The following is a 15,027-nucleotide window of genomic DNA, read 5'->3' as shown; positions in this document are numbered from 1 at the left end:
AAATAGAAATATGAACAGAGTACAAAGATTTATAATGTAATTGAGGAAAGGATTACAAAAAGTGAACATTTCATTTCAAAATGCTGTAGCCATTTGGGTCAGCATTGCATGGAATAGTGCTTTAGAAAAATGGTTATTAAAAAGTAAATACTTATTTTGCTGACAGCTATTCGATTGCCAGTATCCACTTAATATGGCTGTAGTGCTTAGGACAGACAAATGTAGGTAGATGTTTTAGTACATAATCAACATTGTCCTTTAAGATATGCTTACCAAACACTGTTCAGGGCAGTGCTTATCAATTCCACAAATCAGGTAATATTGCATCCATTATTGAAAGTGTTGGGCAAGAATTGCAGGAACTCAGGCATGGCTTAATGTGAAAGAAGACTAGCTTAAAAGCCTTTCTCTGAAGATTTGTAAATATTTCTAGGAGATGATGAGTACAAATCATGTTTTGTAACTATCGCTTGATTTGCAACTGCAGCTTGAGATACTGGTTTGTTTTAAGAGTTCCAGTTTAGATACTCTGCAGTACAGCAGTGCAGTTTGTAACGTTGCTTCCTGTGGGTGTTTGTTCCTTTATATGGTTCGCTACAACACTTCCTATCGAGTATTCGCATGCTTGCTCTGTATTTTGGTAAATTTATTCTGGCATGCAGTTGCCTTCACATTTCAGGGACACTTGTAGTTGCTAACTTGACCATAGGTATGTATGTGAATATGGATATGTGTTGTGTGCCCTTTGACTGATTGGCATTCATTTTAGTTTGGTTCTTGCCTTGTGTCCATTTGCTAAAATAGGCTGGATGAAACAGATGTAGAAGATGGATGGAGTTGGATGGGTAGAATATAGGTTTTAGCAGAAAAAAAGTACAGAAGCTCAGTTCCTGCTGCAAAAGTGTACACAAATGTTGTTCTTGCTAATACTTTTCACCTTACTTCAGTTTTATTTTATTCCAATTAACCAGTTAAGTGATGTGGTCCAAGGATCACTTTCAGCTATGATCAAAAGGAAACTATACACACACACACACACACACACACACACACACACACACTGGTAATAAGCAAAAGTGATAATCTATGAAACATGTCTTGAACAGAATAAACAGGTATATGCATTCTGTATTTAAAATAAATAATTATGTGGATATTTGTGTAGGAAAATATAATTCTGTAGTATTTGGAGTTGCAACAAATACACTTTAAATCTGTGGTAAATCTGCTGGAAATTAACTATGACCTTTACATTATTAACAAAGATATTTCCAAGTAAGAAGCATGGAAGAAGGTTATTTACACTGCTGTGCAATATTGTTGAGCAAATGAATGCATGTTACAAGCCGTAAACAATTTGGTGCAAGGCTAAGTGGTAAAATTTGATATTAGTAGTGCTGGGAGTTCTTTCAGAATCGGGGTTAGTGATAATTGTAACAGTTAGATTTGTGTCTGTCTAGAAGGCAGTCTTTGAGTAGCTTTCTGAATAGGGAAAGACTTTATAATGTCTTGAGATGTGTTATCCCATCTGGCTGGAACAGTTTTTGAGAGAGCTTTTTGACCTACAGCTAAATTAAATTATGGTTTGTTTAGCACTCTGTTGATGTAAAGGGACCAAATTATTTTTTGTCTTTAATTTCCTAAAGATGAACACTGGGAGTCATTATGTAGTATGCAGGTAAGAGTTTTTTGTTGGTAGGTGACCCTGGCTGTCACCAGATGCATGTAGTATAAAATTAATTGTGACATTTTGGTGGCCTGAAGAAATACTTTTCACTGCATAGGACTAGTGCTGTTATATATTAAGTGCTAGATCATAATCTAAATAAGGTGTACACAACTGAAAAACAAGATCATAATTCCCACATCTGTCAGTTGTAAATCATGTGACCCCAAACTTCTCCTCAACCACCCTGTAGTATTAGAGTGCTTGTGGAAGTGAGTGCCTTTAAGTTCTATCCAACTTAAAAAAAAAATGCCTTCTGAAAAGAGCATTTTTAATAAAGCAAGGTTCCTTATTTTTGGCAGACTGATGCAGGTTTTTAAGACATTATTCTGTAAGGTCTAAAACTAGAAGATATTCTGCCTTAAAATAGAAATGGTTGCATGCTTCACTATTGTCACACTCTCTTATTAAAGGCCGAGGCTCTTCCACTAAATGTCATTGGTTATCACAGTTGCTTGAAATAAGTCTACTAATTCAGAACTGGTTGGTTACATACATTTGTTCAGTTGATTAGACTGAAGGCTATTTCTTTAAAGCTGAATATGCACATTCATGCAAATTGAGGAAGTGGCCCCTGTTTTGCAATAGTTAAATGAAAATAGGTCAGCTGTATCAATACTTAACTGTGGGCATGCACCCAAATGGCGTTGGGCTTAATTGTTTTCACTGCAATATCACTCTGTTTTCGAGAAAGTACATATTTGTCCTTTCCTGTTTCTCTAAATTGCAGTAATCTCAGGGTGATAATATTTATGCTGGGGGGTTTGGTACCATGACCCCCACATGAAGTTAAACAGAGTGGCTTGTAACCTACAAAATGTTTTGTTTTAAAAAGTTTTAGTTTGTATTACAAGAAATATGTTGGTGTTTTCATCGTTTTGCAGCTTTTTACCTCTCCTTCATTGAGTATTCCTCAGTAAATAAAAGAGTTTATTGGTTAGTTACGTTGATGGTCTGTGCCTTAAACTGATCCACTGTACCACTGTACACAACCATGAGTAAAATTATGTGTTTACATGATGGATTCACTATACAATCTTGACTCGAAATACTGAAATGTCTAATTGCAGTATTTCGAGACTGAATAGTTGAAAAAACACATACACGAAAACCCACAATCACGAATACTACAATAGTGATAATTCTCTCTCACACACACACACACACACACACACACACCAGGACATAATCACACACATACATACACCTACCTAACTAAACAAACATAACAACACACACAAACACACTTAACCTACCCCCACACCCACCCTACTTATATATTCTAACTCCGAGGTTGCACTAAACACACAAACACACAAAAAACACTGCCATACACACTCACACACACTAAAATCCCTACCCATTATCCTCAAACACATAACACTTACCTGAAACCCCAGATAAATCCACAAACTGCACCACACATCACGAACGTGACACCACGATAGCGGTGGATTCGACATTTGCAGATTCAGCATAGTGTAGTTTCGGTTAACTGCACTTTCCACTATTCGGTCTCAACGTACTGCATTTCGACATTTCAGTAAGTCAAGATTGTCTAGTGTATCCATTTACATACATCTGTGTTTAAATCACTTGCACTTTCTACAAACATAGAACTCTCTCTTTGCTTCTGTCTTAGAAAATGATTTGATCCCAGCTGCTGAATCAGTAATAAAACTATTAACCATGACTCCTGGTTGATGTTTGCCATTGTATCTGCTTATATGCAACATCATTCACTACACAGCAAACTTGCTCTGCACAGTTTTCCAGAGCTGCAAGCATCTCTGCCATCAGAGCACATCAGTACTGTGCAGGTATTGGTGACAAAACTATCAATCCCATGTATCCTAGAAGCTCCAGGAAAGGTAGCCATGTTGGCAGTAGGGAAGTCTGTATTGCCTGTGCATTGGATGTCAGCATAGCTTATCCCTCAGGGATGGTCAGTAGCCAAGTTCAATTCATTCATCTGTGGATTGAAAATTGCAAGGTTCTAATCTACTTGAGGTATAAAACCACTTTTGGGCAAAGATCCTAAATCTTCTAGACTTTATTGCATATTTGGGAGAATACATATATCTGCCATTGTTTCTTTATGAACTGCTTATCCAATCTCTCTTCCCAATCCTTTCTAACCTCCCCTGATTGATTCTTATAGTCATCATGCAATATTTTGTATGCTGTACTAGTTCTTCCCTTTTAACAGCAGTTTCTGTTCTAGCTTCTACTAAAACCTCTACCAGTGCTGGCCTTTCATTTAGGATCCCCCTATTTCTTTCTCTTTGTCTATAGTCTATTGATCCTTGAAGGGGAAGCCAATCGCTAGCTTGCAATCCAAATAAATTATTGGCCTCTTCCCATTCTGTTACCTTTCCATCTCTATTTATTTGCTTCCAATACCTTGGTTCTTTTGTGAGGATTCTCCAATAAATTCCAGCCCCCTCTTGCCTGTTATCTCTATCTTTAATTGCAGTCATCCCTATCCACAGAATCTCCTTTCTCTATTCCTGTGTTGACTTGGTTCATGCAATGCTTTCTGCTATGAACTCAAATGCTATGGAACAACTGATCACCACTCCCACAAGAGGGGAAAACATATTGGACCTGATCATCACCAACATGGGGACTCTATGTTCCATACCAGAGGTATACCCCTCATTGGTAAGATCTGACCATAAATTAATCTCACTGGACATCCATATCCCGTCCCCACCCCCAGCCAAGGAAACCACGGTGAAGAACTTCTCAAAAGTAAACTTCACACTTCTCGAAACCGAGGTGGAATCCTTCAAAGCCCCCGGGCCAGTGGAAAATATGGCCCAAACTGCAGAATCCTTTACAAACGCATTCTATGGACACCTACAGGAATGCATGGCTTGTGCTATCCCAAATAAAACCAAGACTCACTCCTCCAAAGGCAGGAGACCTGTCTGGTGGACCCCAGCCATAAATAAGCTGTACAACAGAAGGAGGAAGCTACTACATGATAGAGCAAAATCCCAAAAAGGGAAGGCATCTCTGATCAGTACTAGCAAGAAACTATGATCCCTCATAAAATCATCTAAGGCCAGCTTCGAAAGAAAAATTGCACAAGATGCTAAAGATAATCACAAGGCCTTCTTTAGTTATGTCAGGAATCTGGGTGGCAACTCCCAGATATGATCTGAGTTAGTGCAAAATTACAAAAAATACACTGAACCCACAGACATTGCCAACATCCTGGCATAGAGGTTCAGTGCAAACTTCTCCCCCCCAAAAGAGCAAATGTCTATCCCAACAAAGTGTAGCCTCCCTGACATCACAGATGCACACGTGAGAGCTGCCCTATCTAAAGCCAAAAACACAGCATCAATGGGACCGGACGGTGTCCCGGGCTGTGTCTTACACAAGCTCCAAGAAGAACTGAGCCCTCACATAAAGTCACTGTTCAATCACAGCCTTACTACAGAATTTGTACCCAAGGAAAGGCGTACATCAACAGTGGTCTCACTCCACAAAGGTGGTGCCACAACGGACCCCGGAAACTATCACCCTATAAGCCTGACTAGCCTGGTCTGCAAAGCTATGGAACGTATCATCATGGAACTCATAAACAAAGACATTGGGAACCTCCAAACACTGGATCCTACCCAATTTGGCTTTGTTAAAGGCAGATCTTGCCTCTTGAACCTGGTTGACTTCTTTGACACAATCACCAAGGCCATAGATGAAGGGAAGGTAGTCCACACAGCCTACCTGGACCTCACAAAAGCCTTCGACACAGCACCCCACTCAGGTATCATAAATAAGCTCACCAGCTTAAATATCAACCCCTATGTCACAAGATGGGCTGCAAACTGGCTCAGGGATAGAACCCACATGGTCAGAATTGCAGGTGCCATGTCAGACTCTAAACCAGTTACAAGTGGCATCCCACAAGGCTCAGTCCTGGGACCTCTCTTGTTCGGTATGTATTTCTCTGAGGTACAGGCTAACACGGGAGGACTATGGCTGACCAAGTTCGCAGATGACTGCAAACTGGGTGCCATAATTGACTCGCTGACTGACACAAGCATCCTCCAAAAAGGTCTCTCAGAGATGGATAACTGGTGCCAGAGCCATGGCCTAAAGCTAAATGCCAAAAAGTGCATAGTCATCCCCTTTGGGAAAAACAAAGTGCCCACAAATTACTACATAGGTGGTAATCCATTAAGTACGGAAGAAGTAATTAGAGATTTGGGGACCCAAGTAGATAGCAATCTCTCCTTTGACAATCACATTGCCAAAGTGGTTAGAAAGACCTTCTATATAGCCCACCTTATCTTGAAAGGGTTCACATCTAGATCAAGAGAAGTCATTGTGCCCATCTACTCATTAGGCCCATAACTGAATACACTGCCCCATTTGGGATGTACCTTACCCGACACCTGCAGCAACTGGAAAGACCCCTAAAGTACCTCACCAAGAGGTTCAAGGGACTCAAACAGATGACTTACGCAGTTAGGCTAAAGAAACTCCAGCTCTACTTGGTTGCTTACCGCCTACTCAGAGGCGATCTGTGCCTGACGTATAAAGCCATGTCCAACCCAGAATTAATGGACATGCTCCACCTCAGGAAATCCAAATCCCTTAGAGCTACATGCTCCAGGGACTTAAACCTCAGCACAGAAATAAATAGGACATGCTGGAGGGACAGATTCATATCCCAGAGGCTCCCCTCACTCTGGAACAAAATACCAATCCATGTTAGGTCCATGCCCCTCAATGACCCTCTTCAAGAGAAATCTTGACGAGTGGATGGGAGATCGTAGGTTTACCCCTGGGATCTCTTCTGTGTCTCTACTAGACAGAGGTACAGTTAACAAACCTTAAAAGGGCTATCTTCTGTGACCTACTATACAGAGGCACAGTCAACTAATCTAAAAGGGTGGTGAAAGGCAAACACACTCGGGCTAGGCTTATAAATGCCCTAGGACAGATAACCTAGTATCAACCTATGAACCTATTAATTGCTATCCACAACTTCTCCGGTTGGTTAAAAATATGCCAGACCTGTGTATAAATACTTTTTAATCCAGCCTTCTCTAACTACTTCATTTTATCATGTCCCAATAAATATGGATATTGCTGAACCAATCTTGTGTGTGGATACATAATTTTACAGCTATTGCCTTTGTTTTAGCTTCATTAATTTTGTATCCCAAAAAATCTGAAACTGCCTCAAAATGTTCTACAACACCAAAATGTCCTTTTCTTCTTTTAACAGGCATAAAATAATGTCATCTGCAAACAGAAACTGCTTTTCTTGACTACCATACCAAGTATATTCTTGAATTTCTGAGTTTCTTAATTTCTTTGCCAGTGGTTCCAAATATAATGCAAATAGCAAAGGGTAGAGAGGACACCCCTGCATAGTTCCTTTGCTCAGACAGAAATTCAGAGAGCAACCCACCCAATTTAATTCTTTAATTTTCACCTCCGATCCATCATATAACCTCCTAATCAACCTTATAATTTTATCAGTGAATGTAAATGCATCAATTGCCCTGCTCATAAACTCCCATCTTACTCTGTCCCACCAACAACAGTGATATTTTCTTATATTCTGCTTCCCTCTGAATCATTAATGTTCTCTTAATGATGTCAGATGTTTGCCTCCCCTCCACCAAATCACATTGATCCATGTCTATCAATTTTGGCATCACCTTTGCCATTCTTTTAGCTATTATAGACATGAACGCTTTATAATCATGATTTAGGATTGAAATGAGCCTTTATAAACCTGTATCGGGTGGATCTTTACCTTCTTTAGGTATTACAGCTACTACAGCTTTCTTCCAGAATGCTGGTACTTCTCCTCTTAAAATACTGTTAAACAAAACCTTCCAGTGACCTTTATGGATATTAACATATCAGCAACGTGTGTCATCTTATCCTGGATACCTGTTAGCAGTGCTAAAATGACTGTTTTCAGTTTTTCCTTTTTAATTTTAAAATCATAAAATTGCAGTTTTAAAATTATGAAATGATCATTCCTGCACCCGTAAACAGTTTAAGGGTTCAGTATTTTGTTAAGAGTTAATGTGTTAATGAAAGAATTGATCTAAGCTGATTTACTGTACGTGGTAATTACTGAAATTGGTAAATTGGATACCACAGAGATTGGGACTTATTTGGCCATCTGTCATCAGTTTCAGAAAAACTACTGATTGGAGCAGAGCTCTCTCTTGACATTCAGAGGCAGTTTATTTTTTAGTTTGCAAGGTGAAATAAAAAGTAAATACTGTCATAACACCAGATATATTCATGGTGATTTGTTGACAGTGTGCTCTGTTAACAATAAACATCCATCTTTTTTTTCATTTTTTTAAATAAAAAGTGGAGGTTGAAAGGCATGGCGTGAATACTGAGCAGACAACGCTGTTACTGCTGTAGGAGACCAGAATACTGAGTCTGCAGGCACTATATGCAGTATGCATGCACTTCACGTACTACCCACAGCCATGATAAGATTTTTTTTGTTTATTTATTGACTGAGAAAGTCCAACTGGGCACAGGGTTCCCTTTTAAGCAGATGCTCAGGGAGAAAAGCTCCAAATGATACAGGTTAAAGATTATACATAGTGTAGAAAAAGCATTTTACAAATGTATGCATAGTCTAGTAATTAAAGACATGTTGCAAAAGTTTATACGTTGTATAGAAATTCATTCAGTAGTATTGTGAAAACTTTAAATAGTAATGGAGTCATTGCAGACAGTACAATAAGGTATGGATACAGATCATTATTTTGAGCAAAGGAAGAAATGATAGACATAAGTTTCAGTGCACCAGTAGCATTGTATACCTCAGTAAAAATGTTTCGTAATAAAGGCATAAAATAGACTGTCAGCATTCTTTTATGATTTTTTTTAATTGTTAGTTAGCAGTCAGTGTAGTAAACTAGCAACTGATTGAAGGGAGACAAGAAGTGATTAAAAGTGTGAAGAGCGAGGAGATTGAAGAGAAAAGATTCCGTATGTAGGTGTAAGAAAGATGAAGTGAGCTGGATACATATATGCACACATATATCTTTGTAAGAAAGAGATGCGAGGAAAATAGGTGAAGGGTAGGAAGAAGTGTGGCATTGTGCCCCTAGGCTAAACCATAATTCCACACCTCTTTCTACCCTTCAACTACTTCCCCCTCATCTCTTACTTACAACCCTTCTTCTCTATACTGATACCCATTCACCATAACTGACTACTACTCCCCCACTTTCCAGCTCACTTCATCTTTCTTGCAAAGATAAACATGTGCATATATGTATGTATATATACTGACATACACACATAGATATACATGTATGAGTACATATATATCGAACAACAAAGCATTGGACATAACTGCTCAAAACTCAACTCAGTGGGAAAAAAATATCAATTAAACTATGCCCTCCCCCTGCAAGCTGACACTCCCTGTTAATTGCATATATCAACTCTGAAATTGCACTGCAGAGGGGGAAAGAGCAATTTCCCCGATCCCCATTGTTCTGTAATCTCGCACGGAAAAAGGGCCAGTAATATGTGCAGCTGATTTTCAGTCAGCTATACTGTCTTTTTTCTGTTTGACAATGTGATTGCTGACCAGCTGTATTATGTATCAGATATATACAATATATTTTGTGTGTGCGCATGTATATTTGTTTATGTATGTAAAATATATATCTGTATGTCTCTCAGGGTTGAGCACTGATTGAAGAGACCAATCTGTCTATAATATAGGATTGCTAATACTGATGATAGAATTGATTTTATTGGTTTGCATCATCTGAGTCCACTATTCCCTGCCACTGTACAGTACTCGGCTCGATGAAGCCATCATCAGCATAGCGTATAGGGGGAAGCGAGGCAGTGCTATTTAAACTGAAAAGATGAAAGCTAAAACATTCAATCAGTTTAACTTTCTTGTTTCTTGGGTCAGACTGTCACGAAGAGCACCAGTCAGTTACAAAGCAACAATACTTTGTGTGTAGAACTAGGCTTTCCTTTCAGCACAATCAAGTTGAAACAAATTAGTTTAGCTCATAATATAAATATTCATAAAATTCCACTTCTTTGAATGTAGAAGATTGGATCGGTGGCAAGGTCACGTTCAAAAAAAAAACTCAGCCACAACAGGACACTTACAATGCACTTTAGTCATAAAAGAAGAGCATGGGTTAAACAAGGCACTACTGTTTAAACATACAAAAAAAAAAAACGTAAAACAGTCAGCCATTTTAACCATTCTTGCTTCCTTAGTCAGTCATTCACCAAAAGTACCAGTCAGTTTTTTCTGTCATAAACTGTAACTGTTACTACAAAAGCAGATTTTTCTTTCAGCACAATCAAGTAAAAATGAATTAGTTTAGCTCAGAATTTAAATACAATTAGAATAATGTTCCTCCTCTGTGGCTGTAGGAGGAATGCATCTGTACCCACCAAGTGAGAAAGAGCTTATCTTGAGCATTTGTCTGAATCATACATTGAGGAAGTGGAGGCCCTTGCCTCCAACGGATAGCTGGATATGATACAGATGAAGAAAGAGTATTGGTCTTCTGTGTGGATATCCTTTATAGAGACCCTCATTTTAATTTGAGAATATTTTAAACTGGGTAGACTAAAAAATTCACTGAACATCCACAAGACGGAACTAGAATGCCAGGCATTGAGGAAGTTAAGCCATCTTGTGTGCAAAGACTCTAATATCTTATGGGATATAGATTTCACATCTTCAAGAACCATAAATTCATATAGGTCCACAGGACTATGCACAAATTTAAAATTCTCCATTATCAGATCATTCAGGGATGTTATTGATGGCTGTCAGTGGGTATAAGCCATTTCCAAGACAAGGAAAGTCACATTCTGAACAGGTTGGGGAAGAAAGAGTATGCATATTCCACTTTGAGAATAAAGGGTATAAACTGTCAAACTGATATGATTCAGTACCAGGCAGGTGTTCTTAAACAGCTTACATCAACAGCATAGAGACATAAAGCCCTGACAGTGGCCCAGGTAATCTAAGTTTGAATAGCAATTCATCTAATTGATAGAATATGTGGTGGGGGGGCATTCTCATCCAGTGGGGTGGTTGTATGTGCTTGGGGACACCCACATTGTTGATCTCTTGGTGAAGGCCAAGGTTGTGCAGGCAGGGCTTCAGCTGCATCACACATGGAGGCTTAGATGATATCCCATTTCAGCCCAGTTATGCATATCTTTACCTGGGGTGAGATGTGTGCACAGAGGTAGGAGTGTGGGGGCTCAGGTCCTCAGGAGAAAAGCAATCCTTAGCAACAGTATTATGTTGCCCAAAGTTGCCTCAGTCTCCTCACCTGCTCTGAACATGGGTTGGAGTTATTCTGGGCTGGGGTTAGTCATTTTCAGTTGATCCAGTGATTGAGGAGATGCCCTGGGAACATCTGATCAGCTGTGGGAAGTCAAAAGTGTCAGAAATGAATATTATTAAACAAACTGAAGACATGATGGGGAGAACTGTAGTGAAACAAACACATTTTATAGGTTTTCTGAGCCTGCTACAATATCAGTAAGCACTCAAATAAACTCATAACCACACTCCAAGGAAATAAAAACTACAAAAGTGAAAACCTCAAATGGCAAGAGGCAGCAAAAAATCCACACAGTATGGAAAAAAACACAATATCAGTCTCATTTGAAACCTCGAGAGTTGGTGATGTCATCGTCTCTCTGGGCCCAGCTCGAAAGAGCAAATTTGTTGGTAGCCTTGGTTCCTCTGATAAGTACGCACCCCACCAGTTTTTTTTATGATCCCTAACTCTCTGGAAGGGATCGGAAAAAGGTTGTAAGCTGAAATGTCTCTATACACTTTCTTGTTTTTCCAAACCGTAATAATGGATTCAAGCCGCTCAATCTCTCATAACATTTTGTCATATTCAGTAGTAAACAAGGAATCTCCGAAAAGTTTGTACATAACTTGAGTCCAACACAGCAATGTCCTGTTTTAACAACTCCATGCTGGTCTCGTTCTTTTTAATCAGTAATTTTAGAAGTTCAAGTCCAGTATTATTAAAAAATTGTACCAAAGTAGAAAAAAAATGGATTGGCTGCCTTAACACCATTAGGACATTTACATTTATTTTACAAGGTGTATTGAACTCAAAATTATTCCAAAAGGACTGAGGTTTTTTAAATGCTCTAACTTTTACAAACTTTTCAGGAGATTCCTAGTTTACTATTGAATATGACAACATGTTATCTGAGACTGTGCGCCTTAAATCCATTATTATGGTTCAGAAAAACAAGAAACTGTATAGAGACATTTCAGTTTACGAACAAAACAGTGCGTAGCAATCCCTTAGAGAGTTAGGGATCGTAAAAAACCTGGTAGAGTGCAAACTTATCAGAGGACCCAAGGCTTTATGTCCTCTACCAACAAATTTTCTCTTTCAAGACTGGCCCAGAGAGACGATGACATCACCAACTCTCCCAAGGTTTCAAATGAGACTGATATTGTTTTTTTCATACTGTGTGGATTTTTTGCTGCCTCTTGCCATTCGAGTTTTTACTTCAATAAGCACACAAATAAAATGTTAATACGTTCATAGATACCCTTTCCAAGGCCCTCTTGCACAGTATAGAAAGCATCAATGGCTATGAATACGTCCCCTTCCAGATGACATGAAAAGACAGCTCCTCAATGTGCCTTTGGAAAAGGCTATTTTGTTTGGATTAATACCTCAGAAACTGTTGTAACAAGTGGGGAAAATGTTAGAGCATAAAACAGTTATTTTAATCTCCAGTTACAAAGTATAGCAGAGACTTCCTACAAAGTAGTGACACATTTTTTGTATAATTTTTCTTCCATGCCTACTGACTGTTAAACTTCGCTTTGATCAGACATTGCACCACCCAAGGGGCTCTGTCATCCAAGCAGCCATAAAAGTCGTATCTCTCAACCTCTTACCACAAGAAATCTGGACAAAGCCTAAAATAATGGGGGGGGCAAAGGGCCAAAAATAGGGGCATATTTTAAATATTGCTCTTATAAACTTAGAAAACTGCTAGAATAACAGGATTTTTGTTAGCATGCATTTTCTGAAGGAAATGGTCTGAAACTTAAATGTACGTCATTATTTGTTTGTTTAATGACTTCAGTCCTCTGTGATTTGCCAGAAAACCACAGGTATTATGAAGAACAGACCAAATATTTGAGGCAAAAATCTGGACATTCTATGAAGATCATACAGTTGAAAGTTATGAGTGCTTTTTACCGTGGTTAGTATCCTGGAAGTGAGAGCTTTTCACATTTTATAGCCTAATTCAACCCCTGGTAATGACCTGAGCACTTGTTTCACTGCAAGGGCCACTTGTCTGCACTTGCATGCTCCCTCACATTTGCCAACAGGAGCTACCCCTGTCAGGTTGGGCAGCCACCTACACTTCCTGGTTCTACTTCCCTGCATCAGGACAGTCCTTTTCTGCCAGCCAAAGGCCTGTTGTCAGAGTAGTCCATTAGCCTACTGGAAACCACATTCCCTCCCAGAATGTGTATGCCCCATAATCCCTGCATGTATCTTCAAGCTTCTGAGCCGCTAGTCAAACTACAATTGCATGGACTGTAGTCAAGGCTTTAGCCCTACATGCCATCAGCACACACTAAGCAATAACCTTTTTAACAGAAGTCCCAGGTAGAACAATTTAAACAGAAAAAAACCTTTGGAAAAGACAGGTTTGGAAGTGAGACAAGGGCCTAGATAAGCACCCAGACAGGGGTAGAGGAAACGTTCCCATCCCAGTCAAAGGGTTCCTCCCATATTTTTCTCAGTCTTTTTTTTTTCCTCTTTGCCTTCCAGCCATGTGTCCTCTTGTTTGCTAATTTTCCATTTGTTTTTCATGGATAAAAGCTGGTCATAGGCGGTCATCATCCATGCAGCCATCCTTTATTGTCTTGCCTGTACACCCAACTCTGTGGCATCCTTAGGCAAGTGGAAGTCCCTTTATGCAGGCCTCTTTCATCATGTGTGAAACCTATAAATTCCTACATAGCATGCACATGCTGTTAGGTGCTTATTCATGGTGTTTATGTTGCACTTGTTAAAATATTAAGCTTTTGCTGAATGCCTTTCTTGCAGCGAACTGAACTGCCATCCCACTCTTCAAAATGTTTGAGCCAGCAATGATCAGCTGGTAACTCTTACCCTCTCCTGCTGGTTTCTGTAGCGCTAAGGACGTTAATTATTTCCAGGGTCTCAGAGTGCCAGTCGGAGCATTACCTTTCTGTCCCACAGAGCTAGTAAGATTCCTCTCTATTTAAACATTTTTGTTTCCATCTTCACCCTTCCCACTTCCTGTAAATATCCAATGTCCTGTCATGAAAATTGTCTCTCTTCAAAAAGATATAGTGTAATGTGACAACAGACTTCTGGATAAGGAATTTTAATGAATAAGGATAAAAAATTGATATGAGATCAGAGCTCCCATTCCTTAAAATGAATGCCTCCATTGCCCCAAACCATGTAGTCTTAGCAGGTCCCATCCTGGACCAACCTCTTTCCTCCTGAGTAATACTAAGGGTTTGTCTTGAAAAGCAGGGCATAGGCTTCTATTCACAACATTTCCTGATTTCCTTGAAAGATGGAACTTTTAGGCCCATTCTAGACCTGTCTAGATTAAACAATTTTTTTTTTTTATCTAAAAAAAAAGTTCAGTCACTTCATATTTTTGCTCTTGCACAAAGGACTCATGGTCATGTTAGGTATGAAGAATATCTTTTTAATATCTCTGTTTACAAGGAACACATGAAGTTCCTAATGTTCTTATTACATAGAGAGCAGTTACTTTTCACCTCCTTGACCTCTGGACACTTCACCACTCACTGGTGTTTACCAAATTTTTCACTCTAGTCTTCACTCCATCCAGTTAGAGAGTGTTCACACTTACCCATGCCTAGATGCTCCCTTCATGTAGGTCCATTCTCATGAAGTACTGATGAAGGCACTAAACCATTCTATATTGTTCCTTACCAGTGTGGACATTTCCTTTAAATGCTTAAAGTCCTTGTCCCATCAATAACAAGAGCAGATTGTTCCTCCTGTTAGTAAAGATCTCCCTGACACACTTCTCCTTCATGCAGGTAGCAGGGAAGACCATATGTGACAGTGAAGGCTGTTTTTGGTACACTAACACTTACCAGGCTTCATCCTCCTCTCTTACCAAAGCTACACATTAATAACGTCCTGTGGTACCTGAGGTTCTTAAAGCATCAACACATTCACCCACTGGAAAGAGTATTGCTAGTGACACCTTAGTGGAGAGGG

The 15,027-nt window shown here is 39.3% G+C and overlaps 1 protein-coding gene across 2 annotated transcripts in view; it reads left to right on the top strand.

Annotated features, from left to right (window-relative positions):
• The window catches only part of MCC (MCC regulator of WNT signaling pathway), a 1,047,208-nt gene that overhangs the window by 752,594 nt on the left and 279,587 nt on the right, over positions 1 to 15,027 (top strand). The gene's annotated exons all lie outside the window — the stretch shown is intronic.

Source organism: Protopterus annectens, chromosome 2.part2 (genome assembly GCF_019279795.1).
Source record: "Protopterus annectens isolate FY-2018-M chromosome 2.part2, PAN1.0, whole genome shotgun sequence".
NCBI classification, from domain to species: domain Eukaryota; kingdom Metazoa; phylum Chordata; order Ceratodontiformes; family Protopteridae; genus Protopterus; species Protopterus annectens.
The sequence above is the reverse complement of the archived record's forward strand: the minus strand, read 5'-3'. Positions and strand labels throughout refer to the sequence as shown.